Below are 18,882 nucleotides of genomic sequence, written 5' to 3'. Positions count from 1 at the left end.
CAAGTTTTGTAGAGAATGAGTGGCCTTCTCCAAGCTCACTAAGCTTGAAGCTATTTGTCATTCTTTGTTCTTGATAATAAGAAAATGTTGGAACTTGGTGCTTCTGTAAACATTGTGTGTCTTGTGTCCTCTTCGTGTATTGGATCGTCGAAAATCTTGGGGTGTGTCTATCACCCATAGTCACCACTGTAAATTGTCAAGTGGTTGGCTAAGCGGAAAACTTAGCGCCATCATAGGCTTGCCGCATAGAAGAAAATAGCCTTGTGACATAAAGCTTAGTTAACACAAGTACTATCTGCTTATCGTACGTTTGGTGTGGGATACTCTACCATACCCCTAATTACAAAAATTTACATGAAAATTCGTGGGGCCTTCCTGTATATCAACTTTCTTGAATGATTTGTAATCATTCTTTCTCATATTTAAGTGCAGATTTAGTTTTATTTTATATTAGTTTTTTTAAAATTATATATAACTCACAAAACCTTCATAATAAGTTTCCCTTTATACTTCGACTTTTTTCTTTTGTTGCGTCACCAATATCCATGCTTTCATATTTGCAAAGTACATTGCTGAAAATTATTGTTCAAGGCATCAAAGATTTGCAACTCAGTGAAAAAATAATCAGCCTTAAAATAACTGTAATTTATTCGAGTGTAGAACAAAAAACTGAAGCTCCTGAAGATTTCCCAGCGAACGCGTAAATTAATATATCCTCTATCTTGTTGTTGCCGAGATCAACAACTTGAAGATTTGCACAATTGAGCAAAGATCTTGGGACTGACCCTACAAGTTCATTGCCATTGAAGTTAAGGGTCCTCAAATTATTGCAATTTGATTATTTCAGGAATTGGCCATGGAATCTATTCTTCCTTAAATCCAACGCACACAGAGTATTGCTAAAGTTTGTAATTAATGCATTCTGGAATGGTGCCTCTCAAGCTGTTGCTGGGCAGATCGCGAACTTAAATAGTACTTGAGTTACAGATCACACAAGGTATCTTTCTAGTGAACCTATTTCTTGATATCAGAAAGACTTTCATATTAGATGATGGAGCTGGAAACAATCCTTGAAGCAAGTTGGAATGAAAGTCAAGATATTCAAGATTCTTCCACAGAAGTTTCTTCGTGCCTGTAAAGAAATATTCTGATTCATCAAATATCTAAGAGGCTTTCTTTATTAAACTGCCTTGGGGATTGAGGTATGTAATTTTCAATATATTTGTGCCAGCATTCAGCAGTTGTATGCCCTGATTTGAAGCAAATTTGAGAGATAGGCACTAATTTATCACCATTTGAAGCTTGTGGTTCAATAACAGACATATTGCCACTGCTAATAAGATTTTCGCCAAATGAAGTCTTTCCAAACTGAGCAGACTTATTACTTCCCATCATATGACCTCTTCCAGAATTACCAAAAATACCAGTACTAGGGGGAAAACCTCTTAGATAAGTACTAAAAAACATGCATTTGCCATTTTTTTTTTTTTACAACAAGGCTTAGCCAAGCTAAGAAATTACAGATCGGGAAATTCTCATCCCGTACATATCATAAGAAAGTTAAGGACCAATTCCTGTTGGAGGTTCCTAAAAAACATGAAATTCAAAAGGCAAAGATCCTGCATTCCTAACTAAAAAATCAGTTGCAAAGTTGGCTTCGTGATAGATATGTTGAAAGGATACATGCCAATCCTTCGTGAGAAGATTCTTGATCGAATTTATCAAATAGGTGTGCACATTCGAGCTCTGACCTCTAGGCTCCATCATATGCAGTATGCAAAGGCTATCAACCTTTGCCTCTAAAAATCGAACACCGTAATTCCACGCAAGGTTAAAATCTTTGTATAGCCCCTAAATTTCTGCCATAATAATGGGACAAGATCCAATATTCATCACGAAGCCCCGAATCCAATTTCCATTTGCATCACGAATTAAGCCACATGCACTAGCTTTTCCATTAATTTCTCTTGATCAGTCAGTATTTAATCAGAAATAAGGTCATCTAAGGGCTATTCAGCCAATACCAACTGACACCTTGCAATGTCTCTGTTGCATATTAGCCTTAAAAGTCTATTGTATCTCATGCACCCATGCTCTGATATCTGACACCACTCGAAGGCTGCATGGGGAATTGTTGGCAAAAAGAAACTAATTCCGACAGTGCCAAATTTTCTATACAGTGATCTAAAAAGCCAAGGACCAGCTATCTCCCATCTCCACACTCTCCCACATAGAAATGTTGTTAAAGAGCCATTCTTTAAAGTAGCAGAGAAGAAAGCATATGTACTAGTAATAGGAAGCAAGGAAATCTATACCTGTTTGGCCAAAATGCAGTCACGGAGTGTGTGCAAAGTAGTCTCTGTGTCAGCTCTACAGATCACAAATGGAATTACTATAAATGTGCCTTCTAAAACGTTCCTCCTTTGTCTTGATTTTTTCATGCATTAAAAGCCAAAGAAATACCCTTACTCGGTGTGAGCCTTTCCAACTCCAGATGAGCTACCAATCCTTTTTATCCCCACAAAAGACTTGGTTACTGATAGATTCAGAGGCTGATTTTGTAGTAAAATTGCCATTACATGAAAAACTCCAAAATGATTGGTCTTCACCCTCCAAGCTAGATGGGAGTTTAACCACCGCAAGTTGGAGGATATGTTTATTAGATAAAAGGTAGCCAAAAACATCCTATCATAATGACCCGTCTAGGTTAACCATACCAGCCACACACATGTTTGCCATCCCTAAAGGAATCTGTTGTACGTGAGATCCAATATTACAAACCTCAAACACTCAATTATCATTCCAGAAACTAACACTTTTCTTGTTCCCTATAGCTCATTTAATGCCCTTCACAACATGAGGCCAAACGTTACAAACTAACTGCTCTCCACAAATAGGAACCGTGTCCAAAGTATAGATTAGTTGAAACGTTACAAACTCTGATCTATAACCTTTGGGGTGAAGCAACTATATTCCAACTAATTTTCATTAATAGGGTAGTGTTCTTGTGCAAGATATTTTTCAAGCTAAGGCCCCCCAGATTTTTCAACTGGCAAACTGTTTACCAATTAATCAGGCTCGTCTTACGCTCATTGGCAACACCACTCCAAATAAATCTTCGACAAATTTTGTTAACCCTTGCACCGAACACCCTCGAGGAGTCAAGTAGTTTGCATAGCATAGGTGTGTTAAGGAAGCTCATACTTGCAATGTGGTCAGCAAAGCAGAGGATCACAGTAGTAGCAACAACAGAGCAGAGCAGAGGATCGCAACAGCAGCAACTTTTAGTTACAAATTGATGACATGGCTTTCCGGTTGGCACCTAGTAGTTATGTAATCGGTTGTGCGTGTATTAACTAGAAGTAGTTAATTAGTTATAGTTAGTTACAACAATTTGAGCTGAGCTACAGCTTTGTATATAAAGAAACCTCTTGTACATATCAGTGTGTGGTTAATAAAAATGATGTTATAGAGAATTCTCAGATCCAACTCTTATTTTCTTTCAATTGTCTCACTAGTTTCTCAGCTGCCAAACAATATTTTCATTTTTTAACTTGGTATCAGAGCTAATTGCAATGGCCTCAGTACATTTAGCTTCTTCTTCTCAAGCGGCAGTCAATCAAACAGCTGTTAACTCAACAAATATGACATTTACTTTCAATGCTCCGATTAAGCTAGATCAATCCAATTATTTGATCTAACGATCTTCAGTTCTTGCCTCGATACGTGACAATAGACTTGAGAATTCATTGATGATTCCATCACTTCACCTCCTTCACACATTGCTCAAAGGATTAGTGATGATCTAAGATCAGTGGAGAATCCAGACTTTGTGACTTAGAGATGATAAGATCAAGTGCTTCTTGGCTGGCTGTTCTCTTCAATGAGTGAAGGTATTATTAGTCTGGTGTTCGATCTAGAGACTTCTCGTGAGATATGGAAAGCTATTGAAGTTTAGTTTGGAACACAATCTAAATCCAGGCTTTTGCATTTAAGATATATGATGAACTCGACTAGGAAAGATAATCTGAAAATTACTAATTACTTTATTAGGATGAAAAACATAGCTGATAATATGGCTGCAGCAGGGAATGCTTTAAGTTATAATGATTTAATCCTGCATATACTCGATGGCTTAAGTCTAGAATATAGTTTTGTTGCTACCTACATCACTAGACAAGTAGGTGTGGGAAAGATGAATGTGAATGAATCTTATGCTATGCTCTTAACATAAGAAGCTAGGATTGAACAGCAAACTCATATGTTAGATTGGGTGTTCAGAACCAAGTACAACACAGATAGCTCAGTTTTTAAATATAAAGCTAGATTGGTAACACAAGAGTGTTTGAAATATTTGGTATTCAAGTTATACCAAGTGCAGTTCAAGTTCTTACATTAATCAAGTGACAGAATTTCTGTGCAGAAGGAGCATCTTTGGGAATTAAACTGTACTGAACGAGATCAAAATAATTTTCGAGCCATACATCATTGGAAAGATATTTCTGTCAGCTTTCCAATGAATTTTACTAATTTAAATTTGGAGCTTTCTAGAGTAAGTTATGATCAGTTAAGTACAGGCTGTTCAGTTTCGAGTCAAGAAGAATATTTCTGGACTTGGACTTTTTTTTAATGCTCTTTGCTGTGTTTTAAGCATACCAATGATTTATCTAGCTTTAATGTTGGTCTTTGAAGTCAAGTCATTTGAAGGGTTTCTTTGTAGTATATCTATGCTTGGAGGATTTTTCCAAGAAAGTTATTGAAGCTTATGTAGTTGTAACCAAAAGATAGAGATTAATTTTGGAAATTGAATGAACTTTGAGCTATTATCAAACTTTGTATCTCTTTGGTGGATTCCATTGAGTAGTGAGTGTTTTAAGCTCTTTATCCTTAGCTTAACAACTTTAGGTGGTGAAAATTTGTCTGTATCCTTTTGTTGTTTGCTGTGGTGGTGAGCTTGTGATTTCTTGGGTGTGTGACGTTGTGCTTTCTCATCTATTGTGTCCGGTGTCAATTGGTGGCTAAGGAATTTCATCAAACTGCAGGTATTGATTATTCAGAAACCTTTAGTCCTGTAGTAAAGCCCTCGACAGTGAGAGTAACTCTAAGTTTGGTTGTCATGAAAGGTTAGAAGGTTAGACAAATTGATGTCAATAATGCTTTTTTAAATAGGGATTTATTAGAGGATGTGTATATGACTCAGCCTGAGGGTTTTGTATCCAAAGAAGGCTACATATGCAAGCTTAATAATGCATTATATGGATTGAAACAAGCTCCAAGAGCATGGTATGATAAAGTGAAATGTTATCTTACCACTTGGCAATTCTTTAATTCTAAAGCGGACACTTCTTTATTCTTCAAATATGATATTAAAGGCATGATCATTGTGTTAATTTATGTTGATGACAATTTGGTTATTGGTCCTGACTCAACATTACTTAAAGATTTTATTACTAAACTCAGTAAGGTCTTTGCTTTCAAGGATCTGGGATTAGTGGCCTATTTTATGGGTTTGGAAGTTTTTTACATAACTCATGGTATGCATTTCTCACAGACGAAGTACATTAAGAATCTGTTGAGTAAAGCCTCAATGCAGGATTGCAAGGGTTCTGATACATCTCTCAGTACTGGTTTCAAACTGGAGAAAAATGGTGAAGGACCTTTGGGGCAAGAATTTGAAGAAGCAGCACTCTATAGAAGCATTGTTGGGGGTCTTTAGTACTTGATTCTCACCAGACCTAACATTACTTTCTCTGTACATAAACTTAATCAGTATCTTAATAATCCTACACTTTATCACTGGTTGCAATACAAAAAAGTTCTCAGGTATCTTCAAGTTACAACCACCCATGGTCTATATCTTCAAAATGAGGGAACACTTGAATCTGTTGGTTTAATAGGCTACTCTTATGCTGATTGGGCGTGTGATGTTGATGATCGAAAATCAATTAGAGCTTATTATATCTACCTCGATAATAATTTGATTTCTTTGATGGTTATCGAAGCCAAAAAAAATAAATATCTACTCTAAATAAATTATGTATAGTGATTGAGTAGGGTCGTGTCCACAAAGATCGGTAATTATTTAAATCCTTTTAAAATGTAAAATGCAAAATTGGGGAATTGTTGACAATAATAAAAATCAAATTAAAGTAACAAGAATGCAAATTAAAATTGTAATTTAAATTAGGGAAAGCTCTGGTTGAAGAAATTAACTCAGCTTGATTCGACTACTGATCTTTGATTCAAATATAAATCATTACTACTTATGAATAGACCGGTTATAGCTACTGAGACCATCTAATAGCCAATCTCTCCTTAACTAGTCGATAACCAAGGTACGACCGTTGGTTATTTCCCTAGTCAATAGAGAACCCTAGATACAATCATAGGATTTAATCAATTGACAGCCTGAAAAACCAGAGAGACCCAAATCCTAATCAACAAACGCATACGATCGTTCATTTAAATTAGATTGTTTATTCTCATAACACAACGCACTGCTATGCTATTTGTCACAAACATTAAAATCTTCATACGATGAATCTTTTAATTGACAATAGATTAAGTTGATAATTAAATAGTGGTCAATTATCTAATTAACAAACACAATCATGACAATAATTCAGAGAATAAACAGATACCCAAAAAGTAATAAAACAATTAAAGCATAAGAAAGATCTCACAGTAGTGACGAATCAAAGCTTCATTAACCTTCAATCAGAATAATAGGTTTAGTTCTTCATAGAGAGAAGAGAAAAATTTAGATCTAGGGTTTCTTTCTTTTCAAAAATCTCCCTTTTGTTTCACAATAGATTCTTCCCTTAAATACTCTCTCTCTCTTCTCCTCTAGAGTTCTTTTTAAATAAAATACTAATATCTAAAATATTAAATTCATAATTACAAAAATAACCAAAAAGACAAAACACGTTAAACTCAAAACTGCAGGTCCGTAGTTGCCAGCACGCACTCATGCCTTATCAACAAAGTTCTTCTAACGCTCATAATTTTTCCAGGAAAACAATCATCCTCAAACATCATCTTATAGCTCAATTTTAGCACCAATCAATATAATTGCACCTACAAAAATAAAACACAAGTAAATCACTATTATTAAGTGCAAAACATCGATATTAAGGGAAGTAAACAATGCAAAACTAGTGCATAAATTGCACTCTAACAAATTTCCCCACACCAAGATAATGCTTGTCCTCAAGCATATAACTCAAGACTAATCCCAAATCTCCACTCAATTCTCATCTCAACTCATCCAAAAACAATTTTAAGCAAGCATGCCTCAAGAATTTAAGTCGATCAACATTCGAGAGATAAGGATTTTAAAGCATGGAATCTCATAAGCTAGAATAAAAATATTCAACCACCAAGAAGATCCATTCAAAATTCAAGTGCAACAAGATTTAATAGCCCTCTCATTGACTTCACTCCATGCACTCAAAGTGTTTAGGGTGTCATTTATGCACTCAAATCAAATCAAAGAATGTTATTACTATAAGCTTGCTTATATATCACATCTCAATCGACAAAACATGAATTAAATGCAAAAATCTAAGGGTCTTAAAAAGGTTGTAACGGTGTTAAATGAGTTAAATGAAAAGAAAGGTCTATGAAAGAAAAAGAGATCAAAATGAGAAAAATGAACTCATTGAATGAACCTTATGATATCAAAACGCTTATTTCTACTCAAGTCGCCAAGAATGTAAATAAATTTTTTTATTTTTTTTATTTTTTTCACTTTTTTTTCTCGATTTTTGTTTTGTTTTGTTTTTTTAATCAAACAAAAGAAATGAACCTTGCACAATTTAATTCAAGCATAATGCTTGTTGATCTAATTGAGAACCTTTAATTCAAGGTAGCAAGAGCAACAAAATATATACAAAATATATCCAAACAATGAGTCCAAAAATCTCCTTAAATTGAGGCTCAAAAAGAAGGAAAATGGGTAAGTAGATGGAGAGAATTAGATGGGTAATGGTTAAGGATCAAACAAAGATAACAAATAAAGGTCTTCGGGTGGAGAAAAAAGAAGAAAAATATGAAAATAGAAAAATGGAAAGTGGTTTGCCCTTATCATTTTAATGCATAAAATCCCGTAATGCGGCTTCAACATGCATAACAAAGCAAGTTCTAGAATAAACAAACTAAGATTGATATTCACATAACAAAAATAATTATAGCAAAGTGGTTGCTCATAGGCTTAAATCCGCACAAAGTTGGTAAATTTGCCATCAAATCATGTATACTCTTCAAATGAATCAACCATCAATAGTGGTGTAAAATGAGAAGAAGGTATGAGTGATATATAAAAGGAAAGGTAAAAAGGATAATAAGCTAGAAAGATGTATGTAGTAATAAAAAAAATGAAAGATAAAATGTGAGTGATGAAAGAATATGATAAATTAAAAATAGATGTGAATAATTTGAGATAGATGGGAAAAGAATAGTGAGAAAGAAAAGAAAAGAAAAATAATAATATATGAAGCATAATAACTCCAAAATCATTTAAGGATGAGTAGAGTGAAAATAATACTTCCAAACACAATATTGCAAAAATCTCTCTCCCACACCAAGAACTTACATTGTCCCCAATGTAAGATAATCAAAGCTCACATAAAAATTAAAACGTAAAGATAAAAGATTAAAAGTAAAAACTTCCATGAATTGTGAGTTTTGATCCACATAACGTCTATGGGCTTAGCGGCAATGGTGGGATAAATCCCACACTCTCGACGTATGCGGCCAAATTCTTCTCCATCTTGTTCAGCTTGCGCTCTATTTTCTCTAACTGAATGCTCAAATGTGGTGTAGATGTAGAAGGAATAATGGGTGGGGCAGCAGTTTCGTCGTCAAACTCGTCATCAGACGTAGCAACACTCTTAGCATAAAGCTTCTTTGGAGGTTGAGTGGGTCCTGGTTCAGTAAACTAAAATCTCCCCTTCTTGAATTCGACCACACCTGTTCTTTCAAACACATACATATCCAAAAATTCCTTTTTGCAAGCAGGATGCAAATCATTATTGTCAGGATCAAGCACACATAAGTTTAAAGCTAACAGAGTAATGTATGGACCAAGAAATAAAGTCTTATACCGTTTAAGCACACTTTGAAATTGATCTGCTAACCAAAAACCTAAATTAGGCCTCACATCATTTAACATGCACCAGATAAAGTAAAACTCAGTTTTAGAGAAAACTCCCGAATGATCGTTATTTCCTAAAAAATTATATGCTAAGAACCGATGCACACATTTCAAAACAGGATCACGTAAGAAAGAACTATTTGATTTACTCAGGTCATAGGCATTGTGATCAACAGATAAATTACGCCAAAGACCATAAGGCTTAAAATTTTCGCTAAAGTCACAAGTTGTTCCTAAATATGCATCACTAGAAGAATAATCATCATCAATTAATGAATCTTAAAGCTAGGTTAAAATCTGTGATAGATTGTGAATAATTTTGTCTCATTAACCTAAACTTTATAACATCCGGAGTATGCAAAGTAAAATCATTCGGTATATTAAATTGAAAAGTAGCATAGAACTCTCTAATCAACTTAACATAACCCAAACATTCAACATCAACAAACTTACGCAAACCAATCATATTTATCAAAGAATCAAAATTATCCCTAACATTCAATTTTTCAAGAGTCGGGTAATGAATATACTTAGCTGGAAGTATTTTTCGCTTGGAAATATCTTTGTACCTTTTTTTCTCTTATTGAGTCGTGAATGTGAGGCACCCTCCGAGATTGGATTTCGCAAGTGGCAAAACACTCATGCCCTTTCTATGTTTCAATCTTTGTCTCACGGCTTGGCGTGAATCTGAAATTGTGTTCCATGGAACCGTAGTGGGAGCAGCAATCTTAGATTACTTTGCGACGGGTGTCTTTTTAGATGACTTAGAAGTTGATGCTTTCCTATTCGGCATTGTTACAATAATTTCACTCACGGATTTCGATTCATGCGGCTGGAATGCATAGCATGGGCTGGTTTTAGACGATTGCTACTCGGCTGGAGCTTGCAGGTACACGGCTGCTGGTTCAGGTTGCGCGCGGATGGTGCTCGATGGACTTGTTGCGCACGCGGGACTGCTTGTGTGATTGCGCGCTGGAGACGCGGGCTCAGGTTGTGGGAGTGTTGCTCGATGCTGGTTGCTTACAACTGCTGGTGAGCGCGGCCGTTGAAAGCAAGCTGTGTGCGCGCACGGCTGGTGTGCGATGGTCGCAGGATGCTTGCGCTGATGGGAGATGTTTGCGCAGCTGAAGAAGGCTGGTGCTGCGGCTGGAGCTTGCTGGAGAAGGAAACAATTTTTTTTTTTGTGAATTAGGGATTTTGTGAACATCGAAATTTTTTTTTCGTTTTTTATTTTTTTCAAATAAAAAAAAAACCTCTTCTTTTTTTTCATTTTTTTAATAATAATAATAAATTTTTTTTCTGTTGAACAACGTTTAGATAAACTTACTTTTCTTGTGGAAAAGTTTATTGTAAGTAATGTGCAACAGGTGAAGACTTGTGGCATTTGTTACAATATGGGTCATTCAACTGATATGTGTCCTACACTTCAAGAAGAACCCGTTGAACAAGCCAATGCAGTTGGAGGATTTCCAAGCATGCCTCAGAGGAGATATGATCCTTATACACTAACATATAATCCGGGATGGAAGGATCATCCCAACTTCAGCTGTGGAGTTAGGCTGTCAGGATTCCCACAACAATATTCACCGAGACAACCAGCACCTCCACAGTCAAACTCCAAGTTAGGTATATCTCTTGAAGAAATTATTAAATCACTTGCGACTAACACTCAACAATTTCAGCAGGCAACTACAATAAGCATTTAGAATTTGGAGAGCCAAATGAGTCAATTGTCGACTACAGTGAGCCGTCTGGAGTCTCAAGTATTAGAGAGATTGCCTTCACAATCTGAGGTGAATCCAAAGAAAAATGTTAGTGCTGTCATCCTTAGAAGTGGGAAGGAGTTGCAAGAGCCTAGTAAGAAAGTGACAAAGCATGTAGAAGATGAGCTTGAGAAACATGAATTGATGCCTAAATCTCAAGATGCGCAACCCACCAGAGTGAAACCCCTACCTGTGGTGATACCTCCTCATTTTCCAAGCCAATTTGCAAAATACAAGAAGGAGAAACAAGAGAATGATATCCTTGAGACATTTCGCAAGGTTGAGGTAAATATTCCTTTATTAGATGCTATAAAACAAATACCTCGATATGCTAAAGTCCTTAAAGAACTGTGCACCTCCAAGAGAAAATTAAGAGGAGATGAAAAAGTTCACATGGGGGAGAATGTTTTAGCAGTTCTCCAAAAGAAACTAACTCATAAATGCAAGGATCTAAGTATGTTTACTATCCCTTGTAAAATTAGTAGTGTTAGAGTTGAAAAGGTTATGTTAGATCTAGGAGCTTCTATTAATGTCATGCCTCGTTCTATTTATTCATCTTTGAATGTTGGTCGATTAAAAGAAACTGGCGTGATAATTCAACTAGCTGATAGGTCTAATGCATATTCTGATGGGGTATTAGAAGATGTCTTAGTACAAGTTAATGAGTTGGTTTTTCCTACTGATTTTTATATACTTGATATAGAAGAGGATAACTCCTCTAATTTTGTCTCAATTTTGCTAGGAAGACCTTTTCTTAAGACTGTTATGACTAAAATGGATGTACATAAAGGGACTCTCACTATGGAGTTTAATGGAGAGGTTATAGAATTTAATATGAATGATGCCATGAAATATCCTAGTGAGGAACATTCGGTATTTTCTGTGGATGTTATTAACCCTATAGTGTAGGAAGTTTTTTACAAGGAAAAGATGAAGACATTTCATGATAGAATGATTTTGAGAAAGGAATTCTCTGTTGGTCAAAAAGTTCTTCTTTTTCATTCTAAGCTTAAACTTTTTCCGGCTAAACTACGTTCTTGCTGGGTTGGACCTTTTATTGTTACTAATGTTTTTCCTCATGGTGCAGTGGAGCTTCGGAGTCCGACCTCTGACAAAGTTTTTAAGGTTAATGGCCATCACTTAAAACCTTTTTATGAAGGTTTTTCGGTGAATATTATGGAGGATGTGGCTCTCGAGAGTCCTATTTATGGAGATTGATGCATGAATATGTCCAGCCAAAGACATAAAACAAAGGCGCTTTTTGGGAGGCAACCCAAGGGACTTATTTATTTTGATTTTGTTATATCTTTTCTTTATAATTTTGATTCAGATTGTTTAAATAATGTTTTTGCTTATTTTGGCCAGAAGAAAAGTTTTGGTAAGGCGTGCCCACGTTTTAACTAATAAGTACTTCTGTGATTTTAAAGTAAAATGGTTTTAAGGCGTGCCCACGTGCTTATTAAAAAAGTACTTTTGAAATTTTTAGTGTCTCAAGTGATTCATCACTAAAAAAAAAAGTTTTTATTTTATTTATTTATTATTATTCTTTTAAAAAAAATTAAAAAAAAAAGCAAAAAATGAAAAAAAGTTTTTTTCTTTTATTTTTTTATTTATTAAAAAAAATAAAAAATAATAAAAATAAAAAACAAAAAAAAAATTCACTGCTCACAAAATCCCTAATTCATTAGAATTTGTTTTCTTCTCCAGCCGCTTGCAGCACACCAGCAGCAAACCAACCCGCGTGAACTAGCAAGCATCTCCCGCAACAACCAGTCGCACGCGCGCGCAGTTTCATCCACAAGCGCAACCAGTTCCAACCTGCGCAGCACAACCATCCGCGAGCAACCTGAACCAGCAGCCATGTACCTGCAAGCTCCAGCCGAGCAGCAATCGTTTGCAACCAGCCCACGCCCTGCATTCCAGCCGCGTGAATTGAAATCCGTGAGTGAAATTATTGTAACAATGCCGAAGAGGAAAGCATCAACTTCCAAGTCATCTAAAAAGACACCCGTCACAAAGAAATCCAAGATTGTTGCTCCCACTACGGTTCCATAGAACACATTTTCAAATTCATGCCAAGCTGTGAGACAAAGATTGGAAAATGGAAAAGGCATGAGTGTTTTGCCACTTGCGGAATCCAATCTCGGAGGGTGCCTCACATTTATGACTCAACAAGAGAAAGAAAGGTACAAAGATATTTCCAAGCGGAAAATACTTCCAACTAAGTATATTCATTACCTGACTCTTGAAAAGTTGAATGTTAAAGATAATTTTGATTCTTTGATAGATAAGATTGGTTTGCGTAAGTTTGTTGATGTTGATTGTTTGGGTTATGTTGGGTTATTTTGACTCATTGTTTGGATATATTTTGTTGCTCTTGCTACCTTGAATTAAAGTTTCTCAATTAGATCAACAAGCATTATGCTTGAATTAAATTGTGCAAGGTTCATTTCTTTTGTTTGATTAAAAAAAATCGAGAAAAAAAAAGAAAAGAGAAAAAAAATGTTTACATTCTTGGCGACTTGAATAGAAATAAGCGTTTTGATATCATATGGTTCATTCAATGAGTTCATTCTTCTCATTTTGATCTCTTTTTCTTTCATAGACCTTTCTTTTTCATTTAACCTCATTACAACCTTTTTAAGACCCTTAGAGTTTTGCATTTAATTCATGTTTTGTGGATTGAGATGTGATATATGAGCAAGCTTATGGTAATAGCATTCTTTGATTTGATTTGAGTGCATAAATGATACCCTAAATAGTTTGAGTGCATGGAGTGAAGTTAATGAGAGGGCTATTAAATCTTATTGCACTTGAATTTTGAATGGATCTTCTTGGTGGTTGAATGTTTATATTCTATCTTATGAGATCCTATGCTTTAAAATCCTTGTCTTTCGAATGTTGATCGACTTAAATTCTTGAGGTATGCTTGCTTAAGATTGTTTTGGGATGAGTTGAGATGAGAATTGAGTGGAGATTTGGGATTAGCCTTGAGTTATATGCTTGAGGACAAGCATTATCTTGGTGTGGGGGAATTTGTTAGAGTGCAATTTATGCACTAGTTTTGCATTGTTTACTTCCCTTAATATCGATGTTTTGCACTTAATAATAATGATTTACTTGTGTTTTATTTTTGTAGGTGCAATTCTATTGATTAATGTTAAAATTGAGTTACAAGATGATGTTTGAGGATAATTGTTTTCTTGGAGAAATTTTGAGCGTCAGAAGAACTTTATTGATAAGGCGTGGGCGCGTGCTGTCAACTGCAGACCTGCAGTTTTTATTTAACGTGTTTTGTATTTTTGGTTATTTTTTAATTAGGAATTTAATATTTCAGATATTAGTATTTTATTTTAAAAAGAACTCTAGAGGAGAAGAGAGAGAGAGTATTTAAGGGAGGAATCTATTGTGAAAAAAAGAGACTTTTTAGAAAAGAAAAAAACCCTAAATCTAAATTTTTCTCTTCTCTCTATGAAGAACTAAACTTATTATTTTGGTTGAAGGTTAATGAAACTTTGATTCATCACTACTGTGAGATCTTTCTTATGCTTTAATTATTTTATTACTTTTTGGGTATTTGTTTATTCTCTGAATTATTTTCATGATTATGTTTGTTAATTAGATAACTGGCCACTATTTAATTATCAACTTAATCTATTGTCAATTAAAGGATTCACCGTATGAAGATTTTAATGTTTGTGACAAATAACATAGCAGTGAGTTGTGTTATGAGAATAAATAATCTAATTTAAATAAACCATTGTATGCGTTTGTTGATTAGGATCTGGGTCTCTCTGGTTTTTCAGGTTGTCAATTGATTAAATTCTATGATCGTATCTAGGGTTGTCTATTGATTAGGGAAATAACCAACGGTCGTACCTTGGTTATCGACTAGTTGAGGAGAGATTGACTATTAGAGGGTCTCAATAGCTATAACCGGTCTATTCATAAGTAGTAATAATTTATATTTGAATCAATGATCAGTAGTCGAATCAAACTGAATTAATTCCTTCAACCAGAGCTTTCTCCAATTTGAATTACAATTTTTATTTGCACTCTTGTTATTTTAATTTGATTTTTATTATTGTCAACAAATCTCCCATTTTTCATTTTACATTTTAAGAGGATTTAAATAATTACCGATCTATGTGGACACGACCCTGCTCAATCACAATACACAATTTATTTAGAGTAGGTATTTATTTTTGCTGGCTTCGACAACCATCACAATTATTTAATTCAAAAGCTGACACTTCTCTATTCATCAAACGTGATACTGAAGGTAAGACCATTGTGTTAATTTATGTTGATGAAATTTTTGTTACTGGTCCTGACTCAGCATTACTTAAAGATTTCATTCCTAAACTCTATAAGGTCTTTGGTCTCAAGGATATGAGATTAATGGCTGTTGGTTAATTTTATAATCAATTGCTACCAATGCCAATGTGCAAGTATACACAACAAGTAATAAAGTGATGAATATTCAAAATTGTCTCCACAGGGATTGATGTTACTCGAAATGCTGTAGCAATCACAATAGTACAAATCAACTTAAGGCCGAAGTTAACAATCGTAAATTAAGTTCTATCGTAATTGATGATTGTGAGAGAATTAAATAAAACAATACCGTAATGAAATAAACTAGATTAAATGTGTCTAAGATTTAAAAGAGATTATGGTAGTTGAATGATCAAACTCTCCATATGGACTGACTATTTTTCATCAAGTTAGCACCAGTTGTTACGGCAAGTGCTGCAGCACTGGGCAGAATTAATCTGCATCCTTAGCTATCGCATATTGGAAGTCTCATATCTTTAAATCTATTAACAATGACCAGTTGCTAATCTATTTATGGTATGGCATTATGATCTTTAGTCTCTCCACCCTACAAGGTGAACACCTATGTCTAGTGTGTCACAAATCTTAACTTCAAGTATTGCCCTTATGGGATTCAAGATAACTTAATCCAGGAAACTTAACTTAAGATCAAGTAATACTCTAATAATATCCGCTAACATATGCTCTTTTGCTGCTCTATCTTAACTGAAACTATTAAATGGGTGGTCAACCGAAATAACAGTTATATTCATTATAGCTACTAGAGTAAAATGCTACAGCAATGACATAACAACACATAAGAACAGTCAAGAACCCATTGGATTGTTTGTCACTCAACTACAAACAAGTTCATATTCTGAATAAGAAAAAAAAACATAAATATATTGATCACGGGATACATCAAAACAATTAAAGGAAGAAGATAAATAAAAGTTGAGCACGGTGAAAGACAAATCCAAATAATTCTACATGATTCTTCAATGTTGCCGAAACAGCACTCTTCAATTCTGATCTTCTTCTTCTTTCCTTTGTAATTATTCTAATGATAATTCCCTTGCCGCCTTTCTATGTCGTACACGTTTTCCTTTTATATTGCAAATTAGGGTAAAACAAAAGTCCATGGGTGTGCATGCGTTAAATTAGGAAACATGCAGATCGCGATTCTGTGGCTGACCTGCGCCTAAGTTTTCTCCTGCATTGCTCCAAGATTGCTACAGCACCGGTTGCTCTAACATCCGCAACAACACTGCACTCTTCCTGATTGTGCTTTATTTCTTTTGCGGCCATCTTCTTTCCTCCTCTTGCTCATCTAAAGTCTCACCATCCCCTCATGAATTAAGACTTTCTGAAAACCTACAATTATGCACCTGTTTTTAGCACAAATTACTTTGATTCAAACAAAACTTATTACAACTTAACTAAAATGAATGTTTATGCAAAATATAACCAAAATGTAATAAAAATACCTTATTTTTTCTTTAAGTGATCTTGATTTAAGTCTAAAATTCATGTAATAACTCTCATTTCCTAGAGTTATCAATGGCCTATTTTCTTGTGTGGTAGTTTATTTCACAACTCATAGTAGCATTTCTCACAGATAAAGAACATTAAGAATCTGTTGAGAAAAGCCTCAATGCAGATTGCAATGGTTTTGATACACATTTCAACAATGGTTTCAAACTGCAGAAAAATGTTAAAGGACCTCTGGTGCAAGAATTTGAAGAGGCAGCACTTTATAAAAGCATTGTTGGGGGTCTTTAATACTTGATTCTCACCAGACCTGAGATTGCTTACTATGTATATAAACTTAGTCAGTATCTTAGTAATCCTATACTTTAGCACTGGTTGGCATACAAGAAAGTGCTCAAGTATCTTCAAGTTACAATCACCCATGGTCGATATCTTCAAAAAAAAGGAACACTTAAAGTTGTTGGTTTAACATGCTACTCTGATGTTGACTGGACATGTAATGTTGATGATCAAAAATCTATTACAGCTTATTGTATCTACCTTGTGATTTAATTTGTGTTATGAAAATATATGCATGTATTTAGGGGGAGCATGTATGCAGGGGGAGTTTTTGTTAAACTATTTTCAAATCATTTTTTTTAACTTGCATTGATTAAGGGGGAGCTTTTTCATAACAAAATTAGAGTTTTGAATGTGCTTTGTCATCATCAAAAAAGGGGAGATTGTTAGCCTATATGGCTATAAATATTGATTTTGATGATAACAAACCACATGTATTTAGTAAAGATTTATGAATTGTGCTTTTATAATAAGAAAATGATGTTATGGAATTAAAGCATTTTGGACATTCAAAACTCTAATTTTGTTATGAAAAAGCTCCCCCTTAATCAATGCAAGTTAAAAAAATTGATTTGAAAATAGTTTAACAAAAACTCCCCCTGCATACATGCTCCCCCTAGATACATGCATATATTTTCATAACAGAAATTAAATCATTCTCCCCCTTCATCATAAAAAAGAATAAAAGAATAAAAGCTCCCCCTATCAATCATCAAAATAGCAACACAAGCTCATTAGTAAAAAAAATATTCATAAGCATAAGGAAATCCATATAATCCATAATGATCAATCAAAACAAATCCATAACATCCAACATAAATAGTCACAACAAATCCATATCATCCAAAACAAATACATAAATCAAAACGCATAATAACTATCCATAGAGTCGAAAATAAAAGAACACACAATGCAATAAATGAAATGTAGGTGTGTCCAAGTACAAGCACAAGATACTACTCAGGTGGTGAGGATGGAGGTGAAGGAGGTGGAAACGGATATGGAATGCCGAAGTGCTCGAAGAGGAGGCGCTGTCCATGAATGAGCTGCTGCTGCTCCTGCTGAAGCTCAGTCTGCCGCACCGAAAGTGTCCGAACCTCATCTATAAGCTGCTGAAGAGTGACATCTCCAGAGGTAGGAGGCCGTGGAGGTGATGAAGCGGATGCAGATGCACTAGGAGCCGAAGCAACTGTAGAAGAAACTCGGCGTCTACGCTGCCCTCGAAATGAGAGTGAGAATACTGGAAGCTGATCAGCTGAAATCACAGCATTAAGTGGCCGATCATCACTTGGGGCTAAAAAGGTAAACTTGTTATCGCTGTATTTGACCCAAGTACCATCCTTCCACTCAAAGCCTAACCCAACAATAACCTCATCCCCAATACCCTTGGACGGCCTACAATAAGGTTATAGAATTAGCACTTCAAAGAATTTAAGAATTCGGGTAATGAAGTGACCATAAGGAAGAGAGCGGGTAATCAAGGCAGGAATACTCAACATGGTGCGAACGATGGAATAGCCCAAGTCAACCGGGCGACCTCTAAGAATACAGTCAATCATGGCGACATCCATGTGAGACACCTCATCCAAATGTCCTGATCTAAGAAGTACAATGGACTGGATGATACGAAGCAAAAAACGAGTTTGAAGACAAAGACACTGAGTACGGAAATGAATGGTACAGTCTTCAACAGAAAGATCATTACGCCGACAAATATTACGAACGGCATCAACATGAACATAATCATCAATTTCAGGAGGTTTCCTAAGAGAAAAAATGTCCAAGCCATCATCGGAAGATCCTAGGATGTTGTCCAAG

The 18,882-nt window shown here is 35.1% G+C and overlaps 1 non-coding gene across 1 annotated transcript; it reads left to right on the top strand.

The window, feature by feature from the left end:
• Positions 1-4,093: 4,093 nt before the first annotated feature.
• LOC127901699 (small nucleolar RNA Z247) lies at positions 4,094-4,230 on the top strand. The gene has a single exon (XR_008053943.1). It is a non-coding gene; the product is annotated as a small nucleolar RNA Z247 (small nucleolar RNA).
• Positions 4,231-18,882: the final 14,652 nt, after the last annotated feature.

Source organism: Citrus sinensis, chromosome 3 (assembly GCF_022201045.2).
Source record: "Citrus sinensis cultivar Valencia sweet orange chromosome 3, DVS_A1.0, whole genome shotgun sequence".
NCBI classification, from domain to species: Eukaryota; Viridiplantae; Streptophyta; class Magnoliopsida; order Sapindales; family Rutaceae; genus Citrus; species Citrus sinensis.
The sequence above is the reverse complement of the archived record's forward strand: the minus strand, read 5'-3'. Positions and strand labels throughout refer to the sequence as shown.